We start from the raw sequence: 15,815 nt of genomic DNA on the forward strand, positions 1-15,815 counted from the left end.
AACACAACACAATATAACCTATACTGTTTTTTGAGACAAGGGTCTCACTCTGTTGCCCAGGCTGGAGTGCAGTGGGGCAATAACATCTCACAGCAGCCTCGACCTCTCAGGCTCAAGCAATCCTCATGCCTCAGCCTTCCAAGTAGCTGGGACCATGGGTGTGCATGACCATGCCTGGCTAATCTTTAAAGTATTTGGAAAGATAGGGTCTCACTATGTTGCTCAAGCTGGTCTGAAACTCCTGGACTCCAGCAATCCTCTCACCTCAACCTCCCAAAGTATTGGGATTACAGGTGTGAGCCACCACACCTGGCCAACACATACATTTTTAGATATGGTTAAAGCAACCCTTATGGTAGCCATGGACTTGAGGAAATGCTGTGTATGTGTGTGTTTGGATAAGGATGGAGGCTAGGGCAGGGTACAGAGGCTACGAGAAGGGATGCAGGGCACAGAAGCACAGAATTCCTTAGTGTCTTTTATCATAATTATTGAAGGGCTGTGAATGATAAAAAAATAATGTCCAGTAGTGATGGTGGCAGAAGGGGGAGGATGGCAAGAGATGATGATTTGAAAATGGATCAGAGAAAGACGGTACCTTGAGGCCGGGTGTGGTGGCTCACGCCTGTAATTCCAGCACATTGGGAGGCCGAGGCAGGAAGATCACGAGGTCAAGAGATCGAGACCATCCTGTCCAATATGTTGAAACCTCATCTTTACTAAAAAATACAAAAATTAGCTGGGCTTGATGGTGCGTGCCTGTAGTCCCAGCTACTTGGGAGGCTGAGGCAGGACCCGGGAGGCAGAGGTTGCAGTAAGCTGAGCTCGTGCCACTGCACTCCAGCCTGATGCCTGGTGACAGAGCAAGACTCTGTCTCAAAAAAAAACAAAAAAGACGTTAATAACATATCCTTCTGCTAATTTAATATATAATATAGTGATATATATGTACACATATGCATAAATAATATATAATACATAAATTATGTACCATAGTAAATAGAAATGTCCTCCATATTTCCAAAGTTTAGAAACTAGTGATAAGTTTTCTTTATATGGTAGCAGAGTCAAGCCAGCTTTATTTATAAACTTAAACTATGTGTCAAAGGTAATTTAAAAAGCTATCTGTATAAAATTTGGTATAAAGAATGAGTATATTTTAAAACTGATGGAATATGATATCCATATGAGATCCATATTACATCAGTTTTAAAATATACTCATTTATACCCTGCTGTTGCTTACATGATTTTTCAAAAGCCAATAATTATTTCAATATTCACCTAAAATATTCTGAATAAATGAAGAGATAAACAAATCTGCTATTATAAGATGAAAGAAATATGTATAGGTAACATCATCAAAGAATGTACTTTGGAGAATTACACAAATGCTTGAGGAAAAATTATGTAAATATTATTTTTTAGAAACATGAATGTAAAAAAGTTCTAAAAGTGGCATACTATTATATCATAAATATGTATTATTCTAAAAGTAATGCTGAAGGTATTAAGCATTTCTCTTTAGGATAAACACTATTTAATGAAAATAGAAAACATTTTCAAAGTAGCTTGATTGCTAAGTGTTTATAACAGCTACAACTGTTTCAGTAAAAAATAAACATAGATATTTAGGTAGAGAAAGTAACTGAAGTATACTTTTTTTTCAGAATACATGGCCTAAGGATTCAATATTTTAAATATGGAAATAATTTTAAAGGCTTAAAAATAAGATCTATGTAGTTGAACAACAGACTCTATTTTCTGAAACATTTAATAAATATAAATCCCTATCATCAGCTCTGCAGTTATTCTTATTCTTGAAATTGTGTCTTCCTGGTGTTAGAAAACAGAGAACCGAGACCCTGTAGAGTCATGAAAGAGACACTGGACTCCAGGGTATTGCATACCTACTAATGCTAGGAACTTAAGATCAATGTTTGTGAAAGATAAATAGCCAATATTGAGTGCTTACTATGTGCCATATGAAACCTTGTTTTCCTTCATTTAAAAAATTTAATCTTTCCAAAACGCTATGATAACTAATATTTATTATCCCCACATTACAGACGAAGAAACCAAGACTTAGAGTGATTTATGTTAACTTGCCCAAAGTGAAACAACTATAAAATGGGAAAGCAAGACTGAAACTTAGGAAGCGATGTCTTTAACCACTGCCCTGTACAGCCACCTGTATTAAACCCAACTATAACTCTGTATGATTAATTTAATCTCAGGAAGTCAGAGAACTGTAAAATAACCTGCCCAAGGGTTTGTTTTTTTTTTTGCAGATTAAGTGTCAGAGCAGGATTTAAACCTGAGTCTGACTTCAAAGCCATCTTCCACTGTGCTTTGCTGCCTTCATCTGAAATATTGCCCAGTACCTGTGCCACATACTGGCACCTATAGTTTATTAGACTGCTGGCATCTAGTCGAGGACCCTCACAGGGTGCTGATGCAGTGGTAGGGCCCAGAGAAGAACTTCTGCCAAAAAGTGCATGCAGGCCTGTCCAGCTGCAAGTCTGAATCAGTTAACTTTGTGCCACGTGACCCCTCATGGGGTCTGCATCCTGTACAATACAGAGCTGACCACCATATTTCAAAATGAGTTAAAATGTGTAAATAACCATAAACATGAGTGATGGAGTAAAAGGCAAAGTCAAACTAGATATATTTATAATAATAATGAGATGGACATAATAGAAATATTGACGGTCTTAGGAATTAAAGGAACATTAAGAAATGCATCTGAATACATACGATCTATTTTGCAACTATGCAACTAGAACTTTGACTATTGTTTAGGATCAGATTTTGCAATCAATGTAGCTTTATATGGATAGTTATCACAATACTATCCATAGTCATGTGTAGTAATTAAAATTAACGTTATTCCTCAGAAAAAATATACAATGGTATGTGCTGTTATTGAAAAGGTATTCTTCTTCTTTAATGCTAATTATGCAGATCTGCTGGAAAATTTCTTCCAAGTGACCCTTGAGGATCTGGACTCTTAAAATGTATGTGCATGTTTCACAATTGCTTACATTGTGCATGCTGACAATGGAAACAAAAGCTTTGTAATTACCAGAAATGAACCCCTCCAAATGGATCATTTTTAGTGAGTACAGAGACCTTTTGAACTTTGCTAAAACAGGTGCTTCATGCAGAGAAGGCTGCTGAGACCAAATGCTAGGATTATTAAGTAATAATTAGAGAAATTCTAGGTAGAAAACGTGCTATGAAAGGACAGACTTTGATGAGACAGATGACCTTGCAGTGTTGCTAAGGTGTTCTCACGGTAGATTTTCCCATTCAACTCAACAGCCAGCAAATAAAGCAGTAAATTAGAACATGCCCAACTACTAGGAAGTCATTTCTCCTTCTAAAAGGAGTCATAATAGGAAGCAGAAGTCATATGGTAGAGTTGATAGTGTTCTGCTCCCTCAGGGCCCATTTCTCAATGGTGAGAGCGCCCAAGAGCTTCATGGCTGATAAACTGCTCACCTTGGAGTCCTGCCCCAGCTGGTGGACATTAAGTGACCGGACATAGAGCAGACCTGTCCCGCTGCATCAGCCAAGCTCACCCTTCTTTCCCAGACAGGAAGGGACTCCAGGGCTGTGAATGTAGGTCTGATAAGTCTCGAGGACTTCTGGCACGCACTTCTCTTTTCCCTCCATCTGTTGATTCCTTTAAACTTGAAGAAATGGAAAATATCTCAGAAGAAGTATATGCCTAGCACCAACTTGTTTTGTGCCAGGAAATACTGTAATTCAAGAAAAGTTCTTTTTTCTTCACTAAGAAATGGATGCTACTTCGATTATTTTAGGGCTTTCTTTATTCTGGCAAAAACAATTCTGATAAAATACTTGCCGCAGTATGTGGCAAAAATAAACCACATAAATATGTAAATAAAATAAATAAAGCCTGTTTAATGGGTACATTAAACCCAGTATTCTCATCATGCACCAACTTACCATTCTCTGTAAGTTATAGCTGAAGTCTGGGTCCTAGATGAAGTGTTTTGCTTTTTCCTTATTCCCATAACTTCATTATTCTGTCCTTTCAGAAAATCTAATTTGATTAGCTCTGTTGAATTGCCTGTTTAAGAAATTTTATCATGCTAAAACATGATGAGAAATGTTCTATAAATGATTTAAAGCTGTAAAGTTTCTTTAAATAATAGAAGAAAAGGCTGGTGAACATCAAGTGAGATTCTTGAAGAATTAATTCACTATTAAAGCTACTACTCTATTCATGATCCACATGTGGTTATCAGGCAACCCTTCCTTTCAGGGTTCATTTTCAGAGTCACCATGTAATCTTGCTCAGTGTGGACAGAAATAAGATCTCTGTTTGCTAGAGGCAAATGCATTACAGTCAAAGCCCAAAGAAGAAATGGCACAAAGCAGTGTGTTTTCAGGAAAAACAAAACCCAAACAACAACAAAAAAATGCCCTGTTTCTAATGAGGCTGATTCTTTGATCCATTGGAAGGGGCTGTCAGGTCAACAGGGGTGGAGCTGATTGGGTCTGGAAAAGCTGGAAGGTCAACTCTGCAGAGAAACTACCTGGGGTTCTGTGCTGGACACTAGTAAACTTGGTTTCAATTCTGAATTTCCCAGTAACGTCTTGTGTCACCTTAGTTTGTTATCGCACCTCTCAGGGTTACAGTTCCCTTGCTTATTAAATAAAGAGGGAAAGGGCTTATGAGTAGACCTTCATGGAAGTTGCCAGCTTAAAATCTCATGGCCTCAGATTACACTTGAAATACCATCAACAGCTAGGTCAGAAATATTGTTTAATATTCATTGGCAATTTACCTTTCACATCCTCATTTAAGTGTATTTGGGATGATGCAGTGTATATATATGTGTGTTTCTTTTTTCTCTGCTTATTTTGAAATAATCGAGAATTAGAGTGTCAATTCATTTTTGGTTCTAAGAAGGAACACAGATGCAGGATAATTTGGGCAAGTTCTGTATTTAAGGCAGGAAGTCACTTTTACTAAATTCCTACTTAAAAATCTTAAATGGAATATTATATTTCCACAGCACTAACAGTCATGCTGGATTTTATAGAATATTCCTAAACTTTATCCAAAAAGAGGTCTCATTTGAAATCAGTGAGAGTGTCTTAAAGTTATTTTCCTGTTTTTATTTTAAATAAAGCAATTGGGGTAATCTAATTAACTTACTAATTTTCACCTTTTCTGAGTGCCTACCAGGTGCCAATCACTGAATTGGCAACTGTAAAGATTAGAGAAATAAATGACAGCTCCTGACCTCTGGGAACTTGCTATGGACAAGTGCAGGATTATACTTCCAGGCTTCCAAGCTTCAGCCATTCAAATAACTAATTATATCAGTTATTTCTGTATTATGCTTCTTTTGTTTGTTTCCTTTCTGGAATTACCTAATTGTCAAAGAGGGGAAGTATACAGATGAGGCCAAGAGCAGTGGCTCATGCCTGTAATCCCAGCACTTTGGGAGGACACAGTGGGTGGATCACATGAGGCCAGGAGTTTGAGACCAGCCTGGCCAACATGGTGAAACCGTCTCTACTAAAAACACAAGAATAATTAGCAGGGTGTGTTGGTGCATATCTGTAATTCTAGCTACTTGGAGGCTGAGGCCTGAGAATCGCTTGAACTCAGGAGGTAGAGGTTGCAGTGAGCAACTCCAGCCTGGGAGCCACAGAGCAAGATTCTGTCTCAAAAAAGAAAAAAAAGATTAATAATAATAATAATAAATCAAGTATATAGATGATCACAACTTAAGACGGTTGGACTTAGGATTTTTGGACTTTACCACGGTACTTATACAACCATTTGTTTTTCACCTTCAGTACAGTATTCAATAAATTATATGATCTATTCAACACTTTATTATAAACTAGGCCTTGTGTTAAATGATTTGCCCAACTGCAGGCTAATTTTAAGTGTTCTGAGCACATTTGAAGTTAGGGTAGGCTAAGATGATATTGCGTAGCTTTGATAAAGTAACTGCATTTTCTACTTATGGTATTTTCAACCTACGATGGGTTTATGGGATGTGGCCCCATAGTAAGTGGAGGAGCATGTGTATACCATTTTGTAGGGAAATGCTTTACCAGTAGAAAGAAAGTTTGGTGCAGCAGGGAGCCTGCAGTCATCTTTTGTTTGGCAATGCTAGGGTCGATATAATGCAAACTATGTCAATTTTGCAACATAACCTGCCCTAATCCCTGGGCATCATTCATGTCAGCATTGCTTTTGAAGGCTGCATCACAGAGCAGCTGGAGGGAATACTCGTATAGGTGTGGGAGCCATGCTCTTACCTCCACTGTCTTCCTTTCATGCGTGCAAAGACTAGGGTGTGAGAGATATCCAAGCTCAGAGGGTCTGGGACACTGTGATACTGGATAGCAGTCATTTATTGTGCCCCTGGGGTGTGGATAAAGAATCCTAATCTAGAATTTCCTCACTTTCCTATTTTTCAGACCTAACTGCACCCAGAAATTGAGTAGCTACAACCTGCAACCTTCAGCTAGTGAAGAATGGCTTTAATTCGCACAGTCAAGTGCAATAGATTGTGGCCACACTTAGTTGTAGTAAGGGGCTTGTTTCACTGTTTTTTGGTAGCAAGAATTGACTTTAGGAAACAACTTGGAGGGGAAAGGAGACAGGTTAGCAAGTAGAGAGTTTTCCAACCTTTAAAATTGTGTGGTCATGGAATTGAGCACCATCAGGTATTCATCAACTCAGGCAAACCAGGAATGTGTTACTACACATTGGGGATGTGGGAAATTACACAGCCACTGAAAATTTGAGCTGTCATGCATCTGTAATTCTGTGAACCAATTGTTTTACTTTTTAGAAGGTTTTTACTGAAGGAAAATTCAAGGCAGATTTGTGTAGTACAGATTTTCCTAAATTCTGTCCTACATGATATGAGTCTTTAGAGATTTAAGTTATAGCAGAAATAATGGTGTTCTGTAAAAAAAACAGTTTTGGAAAATGTGAGACCTTAGACACTAGAATCCTGCCTTGGGGATTCATAATGTACATTTGGAAAAAGTGAAGAAATTGATTTAAACTTTGTTTAACCCAGTATTTCTCAAACACATTTATTCCAAATGTAGTGGTTTTTTTTTTTCTTCTTCTTCTTATTTTGAGACAGAGCTCTGGCTCTGTCACCCAGGCTGGAATGCAGTGGTATGATCTTGTCTCATTGCAATCTCTGCCTACCAGGCTCAAGCCATCCTCCCACCTAAGCTTCTTGAGAGCTGGGACTGTAGGCACATGCCACTATACCTAACTTTTTTTTTTTTTTTTTTTTAGAGACAGGGTTTCAACCATGTTGCCCAGGAGTCTCCAACTCTTGGGGTCAAGTGATTCACCTGCCTGGGCCTCCCAAAGTGCTAGGATTACAGGCATAAGCCACCATGCCCAACCTCAAATGCAATAGCTTTTATTTTTGTATAAAGCCAGTGTTCTAAAGTCCACCACTTGACAAATGTCCTGTTTACCACAACATTAAGAATATGACCAACTTAAGTGACAAGTCTGAGTTTGAACAAAATTCTTACTGTTTCAAGTTTCAATGTCCTCATCAGAAAATGGAGAACTACTTATGAACAGTAGTTCATAAGTAGGGTCTTATGAACATTAACATACGTCTTAGAAAGTGCCTAACAGGCCAGGCGCAGTAGCTCATGCTTGTAATCCCAGCACTTTCAGAGACTGAGGTGGGAGAATTGCTTGAGGCTAGGAGTTCAAGACCAGCCCTGGCAAAACAGTGAACATCTCTACAACAACAAAAACAAAAAACAAACAAACAAAAAAAAAAAAACCAAGCAAATTAAAAAAATTGTGTGGTGGTGTGTCCTTGTAATTCCAGCCTTCTGAGCTCAAGCAATCCTTAGGAGGCTGAGGTGGGAGGACTGCTTGAGCTCAGAAGGTCAAGGCTGCAGTGAGCTAGGATCACACCACTGCTTCCCAGCTGGGTGACAGAGGGAGACCCTGTGAAAGAAAGAAAGAGGGAGAGAAAGAGAGAAACAGAGAAAGAAAGAGAAAAAGAGAAAGAGAAAGAAAGAGAGAGGGAAAGAGAAAGAGAGAAAGAGACAAAAAGAAAGAAGGAAGGAAGGGAGGAAGGAAAGAAAGAGAAAGAAATAGAAAGAGAGACAGAGAAAGTAAGGAAGAAAGAAAGGCAGGCTGGGGGCAGTGGCTCATGCCTGTAATCCCAGCACTTTGGGAGGCCAAGGTGGGTGGATCATGAGGTCAGGAGTTTGAGACTAGCCTGGCCAACATAGTAAAACCCGTCTCTACTAAAAATACAAAAATTAGCTGGGCATGGTGGCAGGTGCCTGTAATCCCAGCTACTTGAGAGGCTGAGGCAGGAGAATAGTTTGAGCCTGAGATTCAGGAGGTTGCAGTGAACCAAGATTGCACCATTGTACTCCAGCCTGGGTGACAGGGCAAGGTACTGTCTCAAAAAAAAAAAAAAAAAAAAAGTTCCTGGATAATGCTAGACCAATAGCAAGTGCTGAATAAATGGTGACTATTTCCATCAGTTACTAATTTTTGGACTTTTTTTTATTCACCTTAGTACCTAATCATTCCTCTTGCAGTTTAACTCTACTTCTAACTGTCTTTGATGGAAATAGGAAAACATGTCATTAATCTGTAAAATAACAACTCCAATTATCTGATTTGGTGAAACAGCTGAGGCTTCATTGCCCAGTCTTCTCTCATGGGACAGAAGGCCTCAGTGACTGTGATCCCCAGTCCCTAATTTAAGGGAAGAACTTGTCTTTTAATTACTGTCTTTTAATAGACCTAGAGCCTACGGGCACAGTATTATAAAGGAGTGCTTCAAGGTTGAACACCTGCACAAATAGTATTTTCCTTTTTTGAGCTGCCATAAAATTTTGTTTGAATTCCAGTTATGGGGACTAACATTTTAAGATTGTGGTGGATTGTGTATGAAATCCCTCCTGCCCCTATGTTTGTGGAATTTATTGTCTATATTTTGCATGTTAAATATTTGTTGTTCTGAATGCAAAGATGAACCTTCCTGTCAATCCATAATCTAGGTCCTCAGGTTTAGCCTCAGAATTGGGCTGTTGTCTCTACTTTTGGCCTTCTCAACAAATTCTCATTGAGAAAGCCCAGTGCTGCACATCTTTTCAACAAAGCTTTTCTTTGCAGAACATGACTTCTTCCTGCAACGATGAGAGGCAAAAGAGAAAACTCTGTTATCATGGTAATGTGGTCAGGAGAATGCCTCAAAGTAGGTGTCTAATTTACTGTGGGGCTTTCAGTGGCCTGTGGTTGAGGTGGAAATTGAAAACTGTCTTATGCTGATGATCAGTTGGCTCTTGTGATAGCACTCTTCCCTTTTGTTCTTCCTTTTTTTATTTTGCCAAAGGCACTTTCTTTTGAGAAAGCATGGTTACTAAGGACACAGATGGAACTGGGTTCCAGTGGCCTTGGACAAGTTGCCTTATCAGATCCTCAGCTCCCTCATCTATATTAGGGGATAAAGATCTCTTGGGATCATTATCTAGAGATATTGTTAACAATAAATGTGAAAATAAAAATGCACATATAGTGATTGATATCCTGAATATATTCAAAGTCAGCTATTATTGTTATCTTTTTAAGTTTATTTGTTAAATAATCAGATGATTATCATTATATAACTTCATATGTGTATCATTTTATTGGATATTGCAAGACAATTGATACACAGAAGGCTTTGTTTCCACTAGGAGTTTACCATCTTCTCTAAATGCGATGCAGACATGAGTCACTTCTCTACACACAATGGAGGAGAGTGATTTTCTTACTTGCCTCACTAAATCTTCATTTCTCAAGAAATTCAAAAGCCATATATCATACAACCTTTCCCATCAGACAGAAATTTAATCTATAAGGAGAGATATGTAGAAATGGCTATTTTATAAACTTCATGTTAATTTTATATGAAGGCATTTTATTCATCAGATCACATTGGTGATTATAAAATACTGTTATCCTCAGACTTTTCTATATAGGAATCAACATTTTTTTGTGTGTATAAAAGAATGCACGATTAAAAGAAGTTGCTGATTTCTAGGTGACAAAATATATGGGCATATCTTTGGATTGTTTTTCTCTAAAGAAAAACTTTACAGCAATAGGTAGGAGAGGGAGAAGTTGGTGTTGGTAACAATCCAGATATAAGGTGATTTGAGATCAGCTAATAGTGAGGAAAACGAGACCTGGTGGAACAAGTTAGAAAGGGTTTGCAAAGGCCGAGGGCAGTAGCTCATGGCTGTAATCTCAGCACTTTGAGAGGTTGAGGTGGGAGGATTGCTTGAGCCCAGAACTTTGAGACCAGCCTGGGCAGCATAATGAGACCCCCCCTCTCTATAGAAAAAAAAAAGTAGCTGGGCATATTGATGTGTGCCTATAGTCCTAGTAACTCAGGAGGCAGAGGTAGGAGGATTGCTTGAGCCAAGGAGTTTGAGGTTGTAGTTGGCTGTGATTGTACCACTGTACTGCAGCCTGAGCAACAGAGTGAGACCCTGTCTCTAATACATAAATGAAAGAAAGCAAAAAGAAGGAATAAGGAAGGAAGGGAAGAAGGAAGGAAAGAAGGAAGGAAGGAAGGAAGGAAGGAAGGAAGGAAGGAAGGAAGGAAGGAAGGAAGGAAAGAAGGAAGGAAGGAAGGAAAAAAGGGAGGGAGGGAGGCAGGGAGGGAGGGAGGAAGGAAGGAAGAAAGGGAGGGAGGGAGGGAAGGAGGGAGGGAAGAAAGAAAAGAAAGGGGAGGGAAGGGAGGAGAGGGAAGGGAAGGAAAAAGAAGGGAAGGGAAAAGAAGGGAAGGGAGAGAAGAAAAGAAAAGACTAGGTTTGGGTTTGCAAGGATGAGTTTTCCTACCACCATTACTACCAAATAGCTCTTTGGATTTTCACACCTCTGGGCTTTCCATTTTGAGGGAGGAATCATTCTATGTCAACTACAGCTTTTTATCATTTCTAAATTTAAAAAACAAATGTAAATGACCCGTAATTATTGTAATTTTTCTATAAGCCAAAATATAACATGAGCTGTGGATGTATCTTTTGTTTTACTGATTTCCTTTGTAAATTACATTGTTTGCATTCTGTTAGGGAAGTTGGAAAGACTTGTGGCATCTGGGGTCACAAACAATCAACATTTGATAGCTTATTAGGCTAATATTGCCCATTTATTTTCACATTATAAACTACATAGAAATCTCAACTGTAAATATCTCAAAAATGAATTCGTCCTGAGCTTCATTTACCCAGTATAGGAAAATTATTTCCCATACCCTTCAAAATATCCAAACTTTCCTCATGCTCCTGAACTCACATATCTTCCAAACTGGGTATCAGAACTCTTCAGCTAAAAATTATACATTGATTCTGACTCACACATCAAACCAATTATATTACTCAGTGATTTCTCATACAGACAGCATACTTAGAGTGATTCCATATGTTTTTTATCTTTCTCAAAAGTTTCTTTGCATCAGGACAGATTTAGCATATCTAGCTGTACTGCAAAGATTAATCAGATTATTTCACTTTTTATTTTTTCTTACCCCCTACTTTATTTTTTCCTTTTTTATATAAAAGCTCACTGTTTCAAAATAACTTTTTTTAGAACTATAGGTATACAATAAAAATAAAAATAATACCATAAGTGCTTTGGTAATAATAGGTCCTGGCAAGGGGATAGAACAACTAGAACTGTCATATGCTGCTGGTGGGAATGCCATTTCAGAAAACCACTTTTCATTATGTACTAAAGCTGAAATGAACATATACGTACTACTGACACAGCAAGTTTAAAAAATGCATAGATATTCACAAAAATACATGTATAAGAATGTTCATAAGAACACTATTCCTACTAGCCAGAAACTGGGAACTATCCAAATGCCTATCAACATTAGAATGGACAAGTAGATTGAAACTACAGAGCAACTGAGTACTACACAGCAATGAGACTATACAAACTACCACACTCAATCACACAAATATACATTAAGCTCAGAAATATTAATATGTTGATTAAAAGAAGGACCTAATGGAGTATTCTATTTGCATAAAATGCAAAAACAGGCAAAATGAAGCCAGGATAGTGATTGTTTGGGGAGGGTCTCATAGCCAGAAGAGGGCACAGAAGTGCAGTTCTGGGATGCTACACATGTTCTGTTTCTTGATTCGGGTGCTAGGTACGTGAGCTGTACACCTCATGAAAACTCATCTAGCTATACACTTGTTATTTATGAACTTCAATAAAAAGCTTAAGCAATGTGCTAGTGTCAAAGTCAAGATACTGAACAGATGGCATCCAAATAATGCTATCTAAATGTATATGCAAATTGGCCATACCTTTTTTTCCAGAAAATTTTTAATTGGTTTGGCATATTTATGATTTAAGTGTCATGAGCTTTTTCTGTTATGCTGAAATCATCCTGGACATTTCAAAGGTCTGTTTCCTTCAATGTACTGTGAATTACTCTCTTTTCTATCTAGCTGTGTATCTGAGAGATAGCTCCCTGAAGTCAAGTTTTACAACTTTTGTTTACCAGCAATACTGAAAGGTCATAAACATGCATTTTCTCAGTCTTAGTAGAGGTAGAAGATAGAAATGATGCTCTATATGTGCCTATCCTAGCTCAGCATTGCTATAAGATAAAATGAGAAAATGTATATAAAAAGTGCCTTGTAAACTTAGTGCAATACAGTCATTTGATGTGATGTGTTCCATTATTTGAAAATGTTTTTTAGTAAATACATAATATTAAGAAATCAATGAAAAAACAATAAATTTACTTACAATGAAAGGATCAACTATAAGATAAATCTTTACACAGTGCCTATTCACATACATGTGGTGAAAGTGTTTAAACATTTAAATAAGTGTGAAAAGAAGAAAACACATCTTATTAAGTAAAAATTGCTTGCCCTTTCTGGGTCTTTAATTTGCTTGTATGTGAGATGAAAGTTTGTATTATTGATATCTAATCTTTCAAGATCAAGTATTTGTTTTATAAAATGTTAATTATGTACACAATTCACAATTTCAGCATGGTATGAAGGAGAGAGCACCACACTCTAATGAAAAAGTTCTTTGCACACCAGGCATGGTTCTATTACTAGCTGGAAGGCCTTAAAAAATAATTTAGAATGGCAGAAAATCAGAGATGAAAACGACCTTAGTCACAACCGACCATTTTGCAAGTGAGGATGCTAAGACTGAGAAACATCGGGTGTTGCACCTAATTACAAAATGTTTCTTAGTCGTGGATCCAGGCATAGTATCCAGTTCTCTAAAAACGAGTATACCATTTTAATAGCACATTTCCCAAATATATCAATTGTGTTTGTTCCATAATGTGAAAAAAAGTGAAGTCAAGTCAATCTCAAAGCATTAAAACTTATACCTGGCTTTGTTTTTATAAAAGCACTAAACATTCTATTTTTATAGTTTATCTCCATTTGACTCTAAATAGTGAATATACAACGATCTAGGCTTTTTCTGCTCTGAATGAAAGCATAGCCTTCTCCATATTAGAACTTAGTGCTGTATGTTGCATATTCACACACATACAAAGGTACATACACACGTGTTTGTTGAGCACCTTTCACTTCTTGTAGTTGGGATTTCCCATAATTTTGAACCATAATCCACTCTAGCAGTAAAGCTCAGTGCAGAGTTGAGGATCATGAGAGGACAAGTAATATGGGAGAAATACATGCTTTTTTTTTCCCAGATCTCAAAATTTCTTATTTACATAAGCCTCATTCTTCTCAAAAATAGAAAGGCAAGTCCCGATCTGTTTCATTGCACAGGATGGTCAATTCTTTCACTACTTGGAAGTCGTAAGAAGTTTAATTGTCAACCAACCAGAGAAAAAAATAACTTTTATTGGCGTAAGAGAGGAAATAATATGAGAATAGTTCTAAATTAAAGTTTTAATCAGGGCCCTTAATATGTAGTTCTTATCCACTAGATGCATGCCTTTGTGATATCTACATAATTTGTAGGCTCAGAAGTAGTGAAAAGAACAAATGGGAATTGGGTCCAAGATAGTGCCAGCCACTTTGTGATTGTGGGCAGATCACTTAGTCTCTCCTTCATGGGTTTTTTGAGGCTATGAGGTAAGATTACGTCTGAGAAAAGTGCCTTAGAAAATAGAGAGCATTGTACAATTTTAAGATGTTAGTTGTTATTAACTCAATATATGTGCCTGCTAAAAGGTTGATGCCTTTTTTACATTGCTGGAAAGTTTCATCTATTGTGCACCTTCCTACCTTACTTCTAAGTTTTCTTTAGGATTTTTTGCAAGAACATCATCATACATAATGATGGTCCAACCTTACCACTTAGTAAAAGAAAAGGATGGATACTTAGCATATTACAGAGGAAAATAATTTATTGAAATGAGAAACTCATTGCAAAGTTTTAAGAGATCTCATCAAAAACTTCTTGGTTGAGAAGAAAACCTATTCCCTAAGTCATAGATCTACCCACAGATATCATATTGTAATTATGTCATTAAAACCATCTATTTTCTCACTGATGGATGTTTAAGATGTCATATTTGCAAGACACTCATGCATTTATTCAAGTAATATTGACTAAGTGCCTTGGCAAGGCATTATGCAAGATACTATAGGTGCTATATATTATATAGGTAATGGAGCACATATTTTTCATTCCACAACATTCCTTCATATCCTTACTAACTCTATGCTCTCCATCTTATTCCTGACCTTCTCATTTGTTTGATTTAATGAGAAATCGGTCTAATTTCTGGGCAGGAGTCCTGTTTTAAAGTGAAAAGAGGGAAATGATGGGGGAAAAAAGAACCTATTGGAAAAAGTCTTGGTAGAGAGATAAAGAATGAAACTAAGACATTAAAAACTACAAGGAAGTTATGGTACTTAGCATGATTAATTAAATTAATGATCCTATATTTAAGACAATATTGTCAAGATGCCAATTCTTTCCATCTTGATCTATAGGTTCAATATCAAAATCCTAGGAAGTTGGTTGGGTGTGCTGGCTCATACCTGTAATCCTGGCACTTTGGGAGACCGAGTAGGGTGGATGGCTTGAGGCCAGGAGTTTGAGAACAGCACCATGGAGAAACCCCATCTCTACCAAAAAAATACAAAAATTAACTGGGTGTAGTGGTGTGTGCCTCTGGTCTCAGCTAATTGGAAGGCTGAGGCTGTAGAATTGCCTGAAACCAAGAGGCAGAGGTTGCAGTAAGTCATGATCACACCCCTGCACTCCAGCCTGGGCGATAGTGAGACCCTGTCTCAAAAAAAAAAAAAAAATCCCAAGAAGTTATTTGGATATCAGTAGAATTATTCTAACATTTATATGGAAAAGCAAAAGACCCAGAATGGCTAGCAGATTATTGAAGAAGAACAAAATCAGAGGACTGACACTACTGCCTTCAAGACTTACTATAAAGCTACAGTAGTCAAGAAAATGTGGTATTGGTAAAAGAATCAACAAGGATATTAATGAAATGGAATACAGAGCCCAGAAATAGACAAATATATTTAACTGATCTTTAACAAAGGAGCAAAGGCAATTCAATGGAAAAAGCGTACATAGTCATTTCAACAAATGGTTTGGAATAAACTAGACATATACATGGAAAAAAAACTAAATCTAACTACAGACCTTATACTCTTCCCCAAATTTGACTCAAAATGGATCATTAGACCTAAATGGAAATCCAAAACTGTAAAACTCCTTGAAGATAACATAGGACAAAATGTAGATGACCTTGAATTTGG

Source organism: Callithrix jacchus, chromosome 9 (assembly GCF_049354715.1).
Source record: "Callithrix jacchus isolate 240 chromosome 9, calJac240_pri, whole genome shotgun sequence".
Taxonomy (NCBI): domain Eukaryota; kingdom Metazoa; phylum Chordata; class Mammalia; order Primates; family Cebidae; genus Callithrix; species Callithrix jacchus.